General features: G+C 43.3%; 1 long non-coding RNA gene across 1 annotated transcript; it reads right to left on the bottom strand.

Moving 5' to 3' along the window:
• Nucleotides 1-349: 349 nt before the first annotated feature.
• On the bottom strand, nt 350-13,005 carry LOC131831674 (uncharacterized). The gene is made up of 4 exons (XR_009353751.1): nt 12,184-13,005; nt 11,643-11,830; nt 2,971-3,092; nt 350-2,563 (listed from the first exon to the last, which is right to left on the bottom strand). It is a non-coding gene; the product is annotated as an uncharacterized LOC131831674 (long non-coding RNA).
• Nucleotides 13,006-14,527: the final 1,522 nt, after the last annotated feature.

The following is a 14,527-nucleotide window of genomic DNA, read 5'->3' as shown; positions in this document are numbered from 1 at the left end:
AAGTGAGCCCGCAAACTACCGGATTGCGGTATGGGCAACTGTATTCTGGAGGGTCACAGTGAAATGGTGAAATCTCTTTATGTAGAACAATACCAATGTAATTCTCATTTTTTTAAAATATTGAATTTTGGGTTGTGCTCAATTCTAAAAGCACTAGGAAAAAAAAAAGGAATTCATTGTAAGATTAAATTCCTGCTGTGAAGTGTGTAAGCCTGGTGATTCACAGACCTGTACCCCTGGGGATAAAAATATATGTTTATAAAAAATTAAAAATTAAAAAAAAATTCCTCTGTTAATGCAGGATTTACTTTAGTTTCCGTGGAAGTGTAGCTGGGCTGCTGGCAGTGGGTCTTGTCCTCTACACCTTCTCCATGGGCAAAAAAAAAAAAAGCCAGAATGGGGTTGATACCCAGGAGGGCTGTGTCTGGGTGTTCAGTCAGGCAAATTCCATCCCAGTAAGAGTAATAGTAAGCATTAAAATTACCTCACATCTATGATTTCTTAAAATAACCAAACATTTTTTGAGTATTTTTTAAAAACATGCTTCTCTTGTCTCCCTAAATGGACTTACAGACTCAGAAATCAGAGAGCTTCTTCTGGATTACACCTCCATGATCACTTTGTACGGTCCTGTCACCATCAAACAGGATGGATGGATGGATGGATGGATGGATGGACAGACAGGTGAACACGTACTGTACCTCTGTTAAAAATGCTCTTTCTGTCCCACTCTACCTCCTTTCTCCTAAATCCCAATCACACGCTGGTTCTCAGATCAAGCATTGCTTCTTCAAAGAAGGCTTCCCTGAGCCCCAGTCTAGGGTGGCAGCTTCCTGCATGGTCCTTTCACAGAGCCATGTTCCTTTCTTCAGAGCACAAATCTGGGGTGTATTTATACATTCATCCATATAAGCAGATGTTTAATGTCGATCTCCTCTTCAAGGTTGTAAGTTCCATGAGAGCAGAAACAATATGTGAGCTAAGAGAGATAGATTATAGATAGACAAATGATAGATAGTGATATATATAGAGAGATGATAGATAGATAGATAGATGCATGATAGACAGACACACATATATGAACAAAGAGATGAATGGAGAGGTGAATGTCTGGATAGTGGGCTATGAGCTTGGAACTTGATTATAAAGACATTTCTATGATAACCACAGAATCGCAGTATTTAAGCAAAGCAGAAACCCTCAAAGTTAAATGGTACTCACACAATGAAGGAATCTTAGAGTTCTGAGGGTCCTTTGGTTCAGTTTTCCAGATAATGTGGGAATCTGCACAGTAATGAGATTTGACCTCTGAACAGAGTGTATATTTTCAGTGAGGCTTTCTTTTTGGAGTAGGTATTTTTAATTCCTTGGAAAACATCATTTGCTTGGTACCCTGAAACCCTGAGATGCTTAATTTAGCTCACATTAGTGTACATCTCATTCTAAAGGATTATTTTACTCATGCTTTTTCAATTAATCAATTTCTAGATCTGCCTAGATCAATGTAATGCAATAGATATATACGTGTGTCTGTGTGTATACACACAAATTATGTGTGAAATCCATCAGTGAAATCATTTGAAGGACACCAAAGCATTTTCTTCTATTCAATGAAGAATATTTTAAACTTGAAAATTTCTAACCCCCAATTGTTGTTTTGTGAGTCCATATTTTTAATCTAAACTTCCTGAAAACAAGACACACCTACAAAGATACCTCCAGTACCAGATTTTACCAAGAAATGATTCCTCAGAAAAATGACTGTGGAGCATTTTCTCATAAAATAGAATAATATATGGGCATTAAGCTGGCTCCCGCTAGTACGTTCCAGGAGCCACATGGAGATGACCACCGGGTTCCTCCCTTCTTCCACTTCCTTCTCAGGTTGGTGCAAGTCATGTTGAGATTCTGCCCTCATGCAGTCTCAACTCACAGCCGGACCCCGCCCACTAATTACTATGGTCTTTGTCCACGCCTATGCAGACAGCTTGCCTGGCTTCTGGAAGATTCATCCCTACCCTATGTCCTTAGGGTATTAGCTCATCAGCTGTTCCCCAACCTGATGCCAGCCAGTCACGGGTAAGAGGAAAGGAAAATCACATGGCAGACCCCAGCAGTTGCTCTCACTCATCTTTGCTAGCAGAATCCTCACTGTTAGGAAGCATTATATCCAGTTGCAAAGGCTGACTCATGGTTGGTTTACTTGCCAGGCACAGCCCTCTTCCACTTTGCCAATGATGTGACGAGGACGGTCATGTGAACCAGTTCAACGCAATGAGATGTGAAGAGAAGCCTGCTGGGGGTGTGCTAGAAGAGAGTTTCCTCCCTGATAAAATGATTGAGGGCTCTTCTTGGAGCCCATTTTTTCTTTCTTTTCTCTCCATTTCCCCATCTCTTTCTTCTCATTTGGGGCACCACCATGTGAGGACATGTCTTTTGGAATTGTGACATCCATCTTGCACTGTGAAAGGAGGTATCGCCAATACATGGATAAGAGCAGAATGCAGAGAGCAAACATTAGGTCTGGAATGACATCATGAAGCCACTGCAGAAATCTTGGGACCTTGTACAGAAGGTAAGCGAACAATAAATTTCTTTATAGTTTAAGCCATTGTTACTTAAGTTCTCACCTACTTGTAACTGATGTAATGTAAAATGCATTCCTTTTTTAAAGATTTTATTCATTTATTTGAGAGAGACAGACAGACAGAGACAGAGAGAGAGCACAAGCTGGGGGGGGGGGGGGAGGAGCAGAGGGAGAGGGAGAAGCAGACTCTCCGCTGAGCAGGGAGCCTGACTTGGGACTTGATCCTAGGACCCTGGAATTATGACCGGAGCTAAAGGCAGATGCTTAACTGGCTGAGCCACCCAGGAACCCTGGCAAATGCATTCCTGACACGTCATAATGTAGTCAATATCTTGTATCAGCATGGCACTTCCCTTTCTTCAAAATCCTTTCACATCCATTACCTCTTTTAATCCTGCCAACATTCCTGAGATTGAGTGCAGGGAGTCAGAGTCCAAAGTCCCTCAAACTGAATGGGGAGTTAGAAGATCCTAGATCCTTGTTCTTGCACAGCCATCACAGAAACCTGTGGAGTGAGTTGATGAAGAGTTAGTGGAGCTACTCTTATCCCTCATTTTATAAATTTATAGAAATGAAGATTTAAAAAGAATTAGTCCCATGGAAGGAAGGAAGGACGTGAGTAAGGGAGGAAGAAAGGACAGGACTGAAACTGACTTGAGAAACTTTGCTTTAGTCTAAGTGATAGCAAACTATGGTCCATGGGCCAAATAAATAGTGGGCAAACAAAGAGTATTTTTTGCATTTTTAAGTGACTGGGGAAAAAATTGCAAAAACAATAATGTTATTAAACACAGTCATGCTCATTTGTTTATACACTATCTACGATTGTTTCAATGCTTAATGTTTAATGAAGAACTGCATCATTGTGATGGGCTATATGGCCGCCAAAGCCTAAAATATTTACTACCTGGCCCTTAACAGAAAAAGTCTGCTGACCCCTGTGCTAGCCCTATCAAGCCCACTCCAGAAAACTCAGTCCTAATAAAAACCACATAGAGTAGTCAGGACACCATATTTTACACACTCGCATTGTGATCTGAGGTTTTGTTTGCTGTTTGTCATTTTTTTCATCATCTGAGTATAACTTACTGACAGCTTCATAATCCCCAGACTACCCAGATAGGTGCAGGGAAATGTCTTGCCTAACTGCTAATTAATCAGTCTGGTTTAAATTCTCCCTTCAGTAAACACCAGAACACATCTGTTCAAAACGATGTTTTGATGAAACAGCCCGTCCATCATAAAGCAAAAACTAACATCCTAGGCATGCCACACTGCAATAGTTTCTCTACTCTGAGAGTGGCCATCGCATGAATACAAATGAATCATGCTAAATATGGTGTAAAACATACAAAAGCCTTCCTCTGCAGAGAGATTACAGGCAACCATATTATGCAAACCAAGATTATCCAAACCAGAAAAAGCGGGTCTAAAACAAATACATCATTTTACTTAATTTTTTTGCTTTGATCATGGTGACATAATATTTAATGAATAACTCATTCCACTGGGTGAGAAAATATATATACAAACACCGAATTAGGGTACCTAGGATATATTTTGTACTTGTTAAAATTAGTTGAACCTGAAATTCCATGAATCTTGGAGAAGAATTTTTTTTTTAAAGATTTATTTATTTATTTGACAGAGAGAGAGATCACAAGCAGGCAGAGAGAGGGGGAAGCAAGCTCCCCACTGAGCGGAGAGCCCTATGTGGGGCCTGATCCCAGGACCCTAGGATCATGACCCGAGCCAAAGGCAGAGGCTTTAACCCACCAAGCCACCCAGGCACCCCAAGAAGAATATCTTTAAACCACTTAATTGTCAAGATTTTTTTTTTCAAGATTTTTTTAAGTTGGCATCTTTAAGCACATAAATGCTAGGAATTGGCAGTCTACTAAAATTCATCTGAAAATAAATTTTTTCTCATTTTTGTGGCTTTGGTTTAAACCACTTCATAGAACCCCCCAAACATGCCTCAAAAGATACAATGCCAGGTTTATTCCAGACAATGTGATTATGCTAACATGGTTTTGCCAGAGTTTACAAATCTTTGCATTGTTCTAAAGCAGAACCAACATACTGGTTTGTAAAGATTCCTTTAAGAGTTTTTATTAAAATTGTACCCACTCACTATTAAAAGTTTTTTTGTTTTGTTTTGTTTTTGTTTTTTAGGGCTTCAGAGCTCCTGGCTCTCTGTCACCTAGGGAACTCAATGTTTTGAGTTTATCTGCTCCCCCTGCTGCCTGGTTCCGAAGTAATTAGCAGGTTCTTGGAGCTGGGCTGACATCTCATGTGATAGAAGAAGTCTACAAGCTAAGAAGTAAACATAAACAGTTGTGTTCATTCCAGCAGTGTTCAAACCTTAAGGCCGAAGGAAAATTGCTGTATCAAAAAGGAACAAACTCCAAGGGAGAGGTTCTCCCGGCATTCGAGCAAAGAACCAAAGGGCTACATCCAGTAGGCCCAAACAACCAAAAGAAAGGAGACAGTAAAATGCACAGATTTTTAAAGATACGATGGTTGAAAAAGTCCTCTTTCTTTCCTAGACAAAAGCTTTATTTTAATAACTGCACATTGTCTGGAAGAATTGATTAATAAGAATCCCGTAATTGTGTTACCAGGGGAGTGGGGGGCTTGAAGACGGCATGTGAGGAAGAATTGCTTATCACTGAAGTTACCTTTGCACCTTTTGAAAGACAGAACATGTGCATGTATCCTTTCATCAAGTTACTGCTTTCATTAATTTTTAAGATTCCATATTATGCACCAAACACATGTGAATAGACCCAAGTTACTAAAAGTATGCAATGCAAGTTAGGACTTCTCATGGAGTTCTTCCTATTTTCCCAGCACTTAATACCATTTATGTGTTGGGTTCTAGGGATGCAAAACGGAAAGATGTGATTACTGCCCTTGCAGAACATTTAATCTAATGGAGCGGGAATTGCATACAAGCATTTGTGTGTGGCACAAGGTGCAGTAGGAACAGAAGAAGGATACCCAATAAATACAGGAATGGATACCCCCACATGAATGTGACCACCACCTAGCGGTTCCCTGGAGACCCCATGCACTTGTTCCAGGAATTCTACTGTTGTTCAGCATAAGGAGTTCCTCTTTCGGACCCAGTTTTCAAGCTGTATTAGTTCTCGATCGCCATAACAATGCTATGTAACAACCACAAAAATCCCAGAAGCATAAAATAAGAAGTATTTATTGCTCATCTGTCTGGAGTGGTCAGTGAGGCAGCTCTGCTGATCTTGACTAAGCTCATGTACACGTCTAGGGGTGGAGGTGTGAGCTAACTCTCAACACATCGGATGATCAAAAAATCAGGTTCTTGGAGTGAGAAATCGGTTACACTTTTTTTCTTAAGTGACCATGTGGGACCACCAACAAAGAGAAGGTGACAGTTGCCTGAAGCAATGGAAGAAGGCTTTTCTCATTCCATTTACTGGGAGGGAAGGGATGGAGTATTCAATGCTTATCACTGATGCACTCTTAGCAGTCGGTGTGCAACAGCAAACACAAGGGAAAAACCAGAGTACAGTACCAGTCCTGTTAAATATACATTGCAGCATAGCTAAAACTACGCACACATTCTTGGTACATATTGGTATATATCTCATACACACGTTAGCTACCATGCCCTCACACAAGTAGTGGCGCACACTCTCTCACACACAGATACATTTATCACCAACAGTTATACGCTCGCTGCATACTCAATTCCTGAAGGCTCTATATAAGGTAGATTGCTATATCATCAGAGCTACCACTCTTTATGAAAGCACATGCTAAAAGATCACATCCACTGTAATCTTGCTGCAACCCTCAGAATGATCACACATTCACTGGCGCGGCTGTAATGAATGGAGCCGCCCTACTCTGTTCCACGAGTCTCTCATCCTTCATCAGGTGAGCCCCAGCACGTTTGCCTGATAACGGCACAATCCGAAAGAGTAAGTAAGTGAGAATATGTCAGCCTCTGGGGTCCTAAGCTCAGAAAGGGGGAGATGTTCACTGTCATCACATTCTGCTGGCCAGAACAAGTCACTGTGTCAGTTCAGATTCAAGGGATGCGGAGATGGCGCTACCTGGTTAGTAAAAGCATTTGCAAAGTCACACAGCAAAGCACATGAACCCAGAGAGGCAAGAGGAAGAATGGAGGCCCTTGTTGCAAGGTACCCCAAGCCATACAAAATTTCAGTCTCCAAATTACCCTTTCTCAATTTTAACCCATCTCTTTCACCAGAATTTATTTCACATGGCTTGGCCTTTACCCAGAACTAAACCCATCCTCAAAATCCAGATAACTGCCACTACTGAATATAGGGGCATTAGCTCATGCCTTTTTATGTCCCTTGACAATTGCCCACACAAGTCCTTATGAAGCCAAGTGCCTGCATAGCTCTTTGTTAAATGAATGAAGAAACACATTCACAAAGCATAAAAGTGTTTTTAAGCAATAGCTGTGTCTTAGAATACGCAGATAATCTCCTCAGGGGGCCATTTAAGACACATGCCACATTCTGATAAACTAGTGTTCTTGTGTTTGCATAAAACATTAATCCACTACATTTAGGTCATATTCCTACCATTCAATATTGTAAAGCAGATATTTTATTACATTTACCTTACTTTTACCTTTTGTTTTTACTCATGTTTCTAAAAGGCACTTCCCAATCTTTCACCCATTATTTTTCTAATAGTGAAGTCACTCTACAAATATGCTGTTTCCTAACCTCATGACGGGTATATTATGGGCTGATCTTTCATTGGCTACAGAATGACTGGCTAGGATTATCCACGACCTACCCTACAGGATTGTTCTGGGAAGCTGTATGATGGATTCCTTGAAGAGTGGTCTGCAAATGCGCTTTTGTAATATTAATTCTTTACATTTCTAGAGCTGACTTTCTCTCAAGGAACTCCAAGCGCCTCACATATGGCAGGCCAGATCCTCTTGGAGTGTAAATTATGCCCCAGGAGTAAGTGAATTACTTGGAGGGAGGCATTAACTCTTTCAGGTCACCAGGGTTCCACTTAGAGCACAGCGGGAGGGCAGTAATTCATCAAGTAGTATCCCGGAGGCCAGAAAGTATCCATGCAATATAAATCATTCCCAGGGAGTAATTTGTGATCTCCGAAAATCTAGCTTATTATCTCATCTATTCACACAGTGTCCAGTGAGGGAGCGAAGGAGTAAGAAGAGAAAAACAGGCAGGGCTACGGATGCTAGAAGTTTCCCACAGCTCATCCAGGGCAGTGGTCCAACTTGAATTGCCTGATCATTGACATAATTTCCTCCTAATTAGTAGCTTCAGGATTGGGGGCTCTCACTTTGACATTTCTGCTAATCAGGGGTGGGTACACAGGGGAGGCAAGTGTGCTGCCCACCACACAGACTGAGAAGCCCCAGCTGCCTCCGCCTGGTCTCAGCCCTGCTACTGACCCATGAGGGATATGTGGATAGTTGCTTGAAACATCTAAAGACCAGAATTCACACTTGCATTTACTAATTGCTTCTCATAAACCCATAAACATTGATGAGTATTCATTAGTTAATTACTTCATTTTCCCCGCACTGAGAAAATGTGAAGTCAACAATGAATGGTAGGGAAGAGAAGCTGTCCATATGGTTTTGTTGCCAGAGTTGGAAATGGCCAAAGAGCTCATCTATTTTCGGTAGAAAAAGATTGAATTCAATCTGAATTGAAGTCTTTACGATGTAATTAATACATGGCCAAGAGGTCCCTTGAAATATTTTGGCTTGAAGGTCGAAATATGGAGTTTTTGCCCCAGAGTCAACTCTTTTATGGCAGTATCTTTAACCATCACCCATGTTTTCTACTCTTTAGAAGACTCTGGAAGCTCTTCTGCAGGCACTAGATGGCCTACAAAAGAATTAGGATGAAGGTATCTTGATTCCCTCTCAAAGCTTTCTCTTACACTCACACACACACACACACACACACACAACATATCTCTGTGCCTTTGTGATGAGATCCTGGGTAGCTGCTGTCTGAAAGCTAATCACAGGAATAAAATGGCCTTTTAAGGAGGAAAAAAAATCTACTTAGTGTTCCACTTTGCCTGGGAAATCTGCTATGCTCTAAAAGGCTGCAATCGACCTCTTTTCAAAATTCTGTCCCCATTCAGGCTGACATCAACCTCTGCCGTCAATAAAGATTTCAACTGATTTCTCCATATTTTGACTCATTTTTTGCCTCAGTGAAATATACTAAATCATAATCTGAAAGAAAGGTGATACAACATACCTCCATGACCACCCCCCACTGTTGTCATGCACACCTAAGAATACACACACACACACACACACACATACATATGAAATAATTTGATCCCACATTTTTTCAGAGGGTAAGGGTATGTCACTCACTCCAAGAGTGGTCTTGGTTAAGTCACTTACTCACTCCCTGCCTCAGTTTTCTGGTCAAATGAGGAGATTAGGCTAGAAGCCTCAGGGCCCTTTCAGCTTTGGTGTTTCATAACTCTAGAGCTAGCTGATCCATGTTCAAGTTACAACTTTAGCCAAAGCTGGATCCAGTCAACTACAGCCTTTAGGTAAAACCCTGCCTACTACCTGCTTTTGGATGATCTATGAGCTAAGAATGACTTATATTCTTAAACGGTTGGAGGGAATAAATCAAAAGAATAGTATTTCATGACAGGTGAAAATCACACAAAAATTCAAATTTCAGTGTCTATAAAGTGTTTATGGACACACACAACTCTGCACATGCATTTACATATTATCAGCATCTGCTTTTGTCATATAAGGGAAGAGTTGAGTGATGGCAACAGAAACTGTACTGGGGACTACAAAGCCAAAAATATTTACTGTCTTTACTGAAAATGCTGGCTCTTTACAAAAAAAGTTTGCCACTCCTAGATCTAAGCCATTAGACCATCTGCATAGTAACAAAGTCTGCCATAACCCTCTTACCTGATTCAAGTTTTAGTTCTGGAAAACAGGAGTGTCAGAAAGTAATCTCAAGAACCAAGAATAAAATTAATGGATAATTAGTCAACCAGATCCTTATCAAAGACACTGCCAGAAATCATTGATAAACCTACCATGCCAACGTCAGAGTTGATTTCTTATGAGAAATGCTTTACTCCAAAGAATTTGTCTCTTACTACTACTTGGCAAAAGGCCATTACTGTCCATTTTTCCCCTTTTCTTGTCTTCTTTTCTCTTCTTAGAAGTAGTCTGAAGTATAGCAAATTCCTCTTTCCTTTATGAGGAATAGTATCATTGGTGAAAATGACTGCAAAAGGGCAATCTCGCATGAAACAAATCCCTCCCCAATAAAGTGGTGATTTTGAAAAGGAAATTGCCTTGCTCGAGTGATGGATTCTGTTTCAGCCATCATGACCCATGTTACGAGGGAGTCCTGGGATCCCGGGCCTGGCCCTTATAGGCAAAGCAAAGCGGCTGCACAGCCTCACTGGGAGCTCCCTCAGGATGTTCTGTGAATGGCCAAAGGCTGACCCATTGCTCCACCGCCCCCTAAGGGCTGCAGGGCTGAGCACAGAGTCTCCGGAGAGCCTTCCACCTAGCCTGGAATGCCCTCTTGCCACCACTCCCCCCCACACACACTTCCTTTCCCCAAGAAAGGTCTAGTTTGCGGTCCAAATGTGGTAATAGTTGTGGCCTCAGCCTCATGGTACCCTGTATTACTTTTTATCATTTGGTTTGTGTTTTCTCTTCCCCAGGACTGTAAGATCCCACAGTACAGACAGCATCCATCATTGAGAATCTTTCAGTTCGAGCTCTATGCCAGATTCCAATGAAAATGATGACAATGCAATGGGAAATTAGGAGGGTTTTGAACCTTTTCTCTCAAAGAGGAGATGAGATGCTTGAACAATATTTGCTTCTCTCTTTCTGATCCTCAGGCAGGTTTTTTCTGGATGAAAGGCTGAGATCTAGGGCCAGTGTGAGGATTCTTAGCGGTGTGTTGTTGTGACTTTATCAGGGGACAATTGACCTACTCAGAGCAAAAGTGGGGCTGCAGACTCTTCTCTTTGGGCTTTGCTGAGGAACAGCTTCATAACAAACTTAGCTTTGTTTCCTAAAAAAAAAAAAGGAGAAGATGGGGGGAGGGGTGACACCTGAGTGGATCAGTCTGTTAAGCATCCAACTCTTGATTTTGGCTCTGGTTGTAATCTCAGGTTCCTGGGATTGAGCCCCATATGAGGCTCCCTGCTCAGCAGGGAGTCGGCTTGTCTCCCTTTCCCTCTGCACCTCCCCCTGCTCATGCTCTCTCTCTCTCTCAAATAAATAAATATTTTTTTTAAAAAGAAAGAAAAGGGAGAAGATGGAGCCATGGAGGGGTCCCTACTTTCAGCAGCTGCGGGCTTTGAGATTGTGACATCCGGTCATCCTCCTGTCCCTAAGACATCAAATGCCTTCTTCATGGCAGTCACTTTAGAAGAAATTTTGTTTTTTATTGTCTGTCAAGCCCTGAGTCTGAAGTGATTTAGTCAATACTAATTATAGTACATTTAAATGCTGGTCTTTGTACTAGGAGATTCTAACAACATTGGACCTTTTCCCCTTTTCTGCAGCCATCTGAATGTCGTAATCATGCAAATAAATATTCTTCCCAAACTAGAAGTATTTGCTTTAACTCTAAATTCAATTTTACATTTTCCTTTATACCACAATTTCAAGATAATCAGTAGTATTCCAAAAGAAATTTAATACTTTGGAAGCATCGTAGTCCTAGGAGGGTCTAGGACTCTCAAAATAGATAAATCTCTCAGTTTTGCTCTCAGAAAGAATGACAAAATGATTATAATCATGGGAAAAAATAAAGTTAATTGATACCTCATCCCCAGGTGTACTTAGAACAACTTAGGAAACATTTAAAAAAAAACAAATACCAACTTCTGGGCTCTACTGCCTAAGAGAGTCTCAATGAATTGCCCAAGAATAGGTCCAACACATGAGTATGTTTTCATAATTGTCCCAGGGTTTGACTGGCCATGGGAAGATCAGACATGAGCACCTCATACATACCCCTATGTATACAAGAGCATTTGTCACCGTACTGTGACGACTTGTATGCGTGCCTCCTCCTCTTATAGCTGGTAAGTGCATGGAGACCAGGAGTTGAATCTTTTTCATCCTTGAGTCTTACAGTAGACAGAGCTTTGTTAATTTCCAAGAGGCTACCATTAATACAGTTCCTTCTGTTGGCACAAATCCTGTGGAAAGAAAGCAAGTATGAACCCCGGGAAGTTTCTTAAGCAAAGGTCACCAGGCTCGGTACCATGTGACCCCAACAGCATGGCCATAGGTGACTAGCCCAGAAGTACCTGACCAAGATCTACTGATCTACAGGGTGTCCAGCAACCAAATGGAGGCCTGGTACAAACGCAGAGTTCAACCCTAGCATCTGGTTAGTGCCCAGTGTGGCCAATTAGATTCTTTCACTAAAGGAGTTAAAATGTGAGATCAGCAGAGAGCTGAGCAGTTGATAGCAGGATCAGAAGCCAAGAGACAATCAAAGAAAAGCAGAGAGAGAGAGAGAGAGAGAGAGAGAGAGGAGCTGAATCACCTTGGCGGCTAAGCCTGCTAGTAGGGATCGCAGATGGCTGCTGCTCAGGGGGCAACAAGATAACCCAGCCACAGAGCTGTATCCTGAATGACCTTCCAGTTCCTGAACTTCAATCCAGTTTTCGTGAGGCCTGGCTAGGTGGCCTTTCCGGAAGGCTTTTCGGAGACACGTGGCTGAGTGGTGGAGATTCCGGTCAGCTTTCCTTCCACAGCGAACTCCCATTACTAGGGGTAAACTCAGAGGTAACTGTTCTTTGCAAGCCCTAAAAGCCCAGTCAGCGCAATTCCAGGGTCTAGCGCCTAACAAGTGCTAAATCATTGCAGGTGCTTGGACAGCATGACCATCCTAAGTGAAAAACCTTCTGAAAATGAAGAAATCATTCATGGGAGGGACACTGACTAGGGTTGCCTTTGAATTCCCAAAACAATGCTAAACTATGAATATAAGCCTAAATATGTTAAGCTTATCCTGCCCTCCCTTTTCCAAATCCATCTACACGTCTACCATAAATCCAGCAAAGAAGGAAATGTCATGTTCTGCAGAACTACAGTGATCATCTTAACTTCAGCTAAGGTGTGTTTGGATGACTTGATTTTTCATTCTGCTTCGCTTAAATCACGGTAGCATTACTAAGAACAATTTTCTTCCCACACTAGCTTTACTGACAAACCTCCAAAGGTAGCTGATCTTTGACTTTCAAAAAGTTTAATAATACATGATCTTCTCCCCACATTGCCACACACATTTCCCCTGTCTATTGTCTGTATTAGCTACTTGAAGAACACACTCTCCCCAACAACCAGATGACTCATACAATTAGAGGTACATGGACGTAAACTGAGCCTGTTTATGCTTTCCCTGGCCCCACCTCATAAAATAAAAGAGGTCTCCCTGAATTCAGGTCCCAATGGCTTCCGAAAAGCAGACTTCAGCTGAGTGAACACATACCTTATTTAGTACATTGTTTTAAAGGCAGAGTTAATTTCACGTGCTGTGTGAATGAGATGTATTTACGGGGAGAGTCAGGCACAGGGGGTGTGTAAGGACTTGCCCTCCTCGTGTCCTCTACAAAAGAAGGCTCTGGCTGCTTCTGGTGGTAAGCTAACCAACAAAAGGAATGCTTCAAAGGTCTCACAGAGATCAGGAAAGGGAGCTGGGTCTTCAGCTCCCTGGAAACTCAGCATCCAATGGAGTGCTTGCTTAAGTTTCCCATCCACATTTTGCAAAATCAGGATAAAAGAAGGTTTAGCCCAACCTCCTTTGACCTGTTCCTGATAAAATGATCTTACCCCTCTGGAATTGGGATTTTGAATGTATGTGCCTACCCCACGTCTGATATTATATTACAACAGCATGAAAATGGAGCCTAGGACTGAGGAGCCGGCCAGCCTCAGAAGCCTTCTTCATTGCCTGCCATGTAATACATGATATGCAAAGCCTCTGACTTCAGCCAGCAGGTATTTGGAGACCGTGTTGGCCCTAGCATGGGGACTAAACTAATGTGTGTTTAGGTCAGAAAGCGAATCAGAAAAGCCACTGGAGGGCACGTCACAGAGTGAGAGTCCTATAAATTCATCCCTACTCTCAGCGTCCCCTGGCAAACACTCTGCCTCCTAGGCTGGGCCGCCGCACATCTCTCCTTCGTAGTGTGAGGGGGACTCCGGCAAGCCGCTCCTCTCCTCCCCACTGCCCTCTGCCCTGCAGAAACGCGACAGGGCTAGACACCCGGGAAGGAAGGAAAGCCTTCGACAGGCGCGAGGAAAGCCCAGTGTAACCCTCCACCCGACGGAGCGCCCTCCCTCATAGCGCGGGGCGCTGGGGCAAAGCCTGGCGCCGACACCGCGGTCAAGTTCAGATTGCCCCCTTCGGTTGGTCTGCGCGGAGCTCCACACATTCCTTCGGATCTACCCGGCAAGGAGGAGACGCGAACCCGGCAGCGTCTCCACGCGCTGAGCGCTCTCCCTGCACCCCGGGGAGGAGCGCCTCGCGTCACCCACTCGCACCCCGAGTCCCCTCCTCGGGAGCGCGGGCGCCTCCTCACTGCTCTCCTTTCCCTCCTTCACAACCGCTTCCCGACCCCTCCCCTCTCGGGGCCCCGCGCTTCCCCTCCCCCACCCCGGCCCCCCGGCCCGGGCTCTCAAGGACCAGCCTGCGCTCCTGGCGCCCTCATGTCTTCACGGGACTCCCCGCGCCGGTTGACGTGGTGTCTCGATCGGATTTCCAGGCCAGACCTCAGCTCCGGCAGCAGCATCAGCCCGGCCCATCTCGTGCTCCCAGGCGCTGCGCCCCGAGAAGGCGCAGAGCGCGGCAGCAGCAGCTGAGCCGCCCGCCGCGCCCCGGGCCC

The sequence above is a fragment of the Mustela lutreola genome, chromosome 5 (assembly GCF_030435805.1).
Source record: "Mustela lutreola isolate mMusLut2 chromosome 5, mMusLut2.pri, whole genome shotgun sequence".
Lineage (NCBI taxonomy): Eukaryota > Metazoa > Chordata > Mammalia > Carnivora > Mustelidae > Mustela > Mustela lutreola.
The sequence above is the reverse complement of the archived record's forward strand: the minus strand, read 5'-3'. Positions and strand labels throughout refer to the sequence as shown.